This window comes from Octopus bimaculoides, chromosome 3 (assembly GCF_001194135.2).
Source record: "Octopus bimaculoides isolate UCB-OBI-ISO-001 chromosome 3, ASM119413v2, whole genome shotgun sequence".
Classification (NCBI taxonomy): domain Eukaryota; kingdom Metazoa; phylum Mollusca; class Cephalopoda; order Octopoda; family Octopodidae; genus Octopus; species Octopus bimaculoides.
Window position 1 is genome coordinate 123,239,432 of NC_068983.1, and position 3,309 is coordinate 123,242,740.

A 3,309-nucleotide genomic window follows, 5' to 3' on the forward strand; every position below is an offset into this window, starting at 1 on the left:
GATACATACACATGCTCATATATATTTTAACTATATATATATATATATATATATATATATATATATATATTATTTATATATATATATACATATACATATACCAGAGTAAGCACATAAATGTGAAACAAGGTGGAAAAAAATACCACTCAAATACCGGAGTAGAGTAATATGCTTTATTAATAAAACTGCAAAAGCATAACAAAAACTCAGTTACTCAGTTTCACATTCTCATTCTGATAAGCAGAAATGTGAAACTCTGAGTAACAGTTTTTGTGATGTCTTTGCAGCTTTATGTATACATACATACATATATATATGTGTATTTATATGACAAACATACACACAATATTTATTTTGCAAGGCAAAAGTGGTTTAATTTATAGTGGAAAAAAGACACTGTTCATTCACTGATCACTGTTGTTGATTTCGATCGCATCCACTTGTGTGTTACTTTAGTTCTGGGTTAGGAGTGGAGTGCAGACATAGTACAGAGTGCCAGACTAAATATGTTATAATATTTAGCTTTATTCTTCTGCATTCCATGTTAAACTCCTACAATACATAACTTTGTCCTTGCATCATTTGAGGGTTGTACCAGTAATATATTGTAGTATGTACTGTCATCTGTAATTTTCTCTTGCAAAAATTAATCTTGTATATAGTCCAAAAATATTGATTTCTGTTTTTTTGGAAGTTAGTGAGTTGTCAAAAATGGCAGTGTTTTGTATTTATATGTCTTACAATATCTGTGCTGTTCTAGTTTCTGAGATTTTTAGTTTTGGTTGTTATTTTATCAAACCCTGAGTGTTTAAGGGAATATGTACAAGTTATGTTCTGAAATTGTTGCAATTATCTATTTTCATTTATTTAAGAATGTTCTTGGTTCCACCAAAGAAATTCAATTTTGTATTTTGAGTAGGAATTGAACTCTGTTCAGGTACTAAATTGGCTCAAAAATATATGTTAAACATTATCCTATAATTAAAGAATCATCTCTCAAAACATTCTAATAATAACTTTCAGTGAGATTAGCCTGAAGAGCTGTTCTGACTGTTTCAACTATCATCTCATGTACAAACCTGTAAAAATTATTTATCAAATCTTACGTCAGCATCAGTGGCTGTTAATCTTAAGCAGACTTTTGATTAGAGAAACCATATTTTTAACATATTAAACTGGGCTCAAAAATAGAAGAAAGGAAAACTCAAAACTAATTTCCTTTGCTTACTTCTGACAGAAACACCTAGTCATGTTTTAGTCCATATTTTTAATTAAATTATTAATTAGTGTAATTATTTACTATTTGTTACACCAATATACATCAGTATCATTAATAATTGAATTATAAATGCAAATTTTAACATTGTCAGACCACTTTTACATATCAGGATATTTTCATTATATTATCAATATACCAGATTATGAAGAGATTTGGTGGTTATTTTTGAAAGAAGCAGCAATCATGTAGATATTCTGATGCATTGTAGCAAGTAGAGACAGTGATATAATTTCAGTCTCTGGTTGAACTCACAGCAAACTTGCACTAAACTTACAATGGTAATTCTTTTAAAAGAAGCATGAAAAAGATTCTCTAAAATATAGGACCTTTATATCTAAAGAAAAGAAAACAAATATATTTTGTCTTTTGGGGCTGAAAAATAATAAAAATATGACTTGATAACAGAGATCAAGTTGTTCAAAATATGAATACAATGTTTTACAAAGACATAAGAAGTTAAAATTACAGAGCATTAAAGCCGCAAGCTGGCAGAATTGTTACCACACTGGACGAAATGCTTAATGGTATTTCTTTCGACTTTACCTTCTGAGTTCAAATCCTGCCAAGGTTAGCTTTGCCTTTCATCCTTTTGGGGTTGATAAAATAAGTACCAGTTGAGCACTGGGTTGATGTAATCAACTTAACCTCCTTGAAATTGTTGGCCTTGTACCAAAATTTGAAACCAACATTATAAAATATTCATAACCAGCCTTTAGTAAAAAGCATTGCCATATCATCATGACATCAGCATAACAATGTTCTTTTGCCAAGAGATTACTGAACTAAAATTTACTCTATTTCATATATTATATTAGTGTTATCTGAGCATGGGAAAGAAAAGAACCTATTAACATTACTGAAGAAATCTTTTATTGCTTACCTGTTTCAGTCATTAGACTGTGGGCATGCCTTTAAGAATTTTTTAGTTGATCGAATTGACCCCAGGAGTTTTTCTTTTTTCTTTTTTCAAACCTGGTGCTTATCCTATCAAACTCTGTTGCTGGATCACAACACTGGTTGTCAAGCTGTGGTAGGACATACACACACATACATATATATATATAACAGGCTGCTTTCAGTTTCCATCTGCCAAATCCACTCAAGGCTTTGGTAGGCCCAAGGTGCCACAGACTAGGACTTAACTTGGAAGTATGTGGTTGGGAAGTAAGTTTCTTACCACACAGTCACACCTGTGCCTATATATATATATACTTTTTACTCCAATATACGTTTCTTTCTCTTTCTCATTAGTAAAAATTTTACTTAGGCTTCATGTGCAAGGGGTTGATGAAATGAGATAATTACACCTCTTTCAAAAGTACTAGCAATATAAGTGAAATGAATCAGCTTCAGACAGTAATTAAGATGGTTTAACAGGTTTTGGTTTTCAAAAAGACATCATTATAATCATGCCTATCCTTAGAGCAATAGTCGCATGAAATGAAATGAAATGAAATTGCACTACTGGAGATTGATACCATGTGACATTCTCAACTTGCTGAGAGATTACCTCATGCTTTACAGCACTTACTCTACATGAAGAGTTAATATCAACATATATCAAAGATCATAGTTCAGCTCATTAATGTTAGAATTAATTCAGCTGACTGCATATCAACTGATTTACTTTCCAGTTATTGTACTTCACTTTCATAGCCTTTTGGAAAAACTACAAGGATCACACAGTCCCCACCCTCCCTTTCCTTCAAAAAATAGTGACTATTAAGTTTGTTACAGTCAGGCTAATTTGCTTTAGTAACTCAATTTATAGTCTTCAGTGATATCCCAACGGCAAGGCTCTTTACTTTAACGTATATTTCCATCCTTGGTTTAATAATTTATATTTTAGTGATTTTATTTCACATTTAATTCATCAAATGTAGGGATTTGTTGTATTTTAGGTTTGAAATTATCTTTGCAGGTTCTTTGATAGCTTTAAAGTTTCTAGTATAATCTAATTAGTTACCCCCCTGTAATCTGTATGTATGCATATGGACATATGCATTCATACTCATCTTCTATATTTTTCT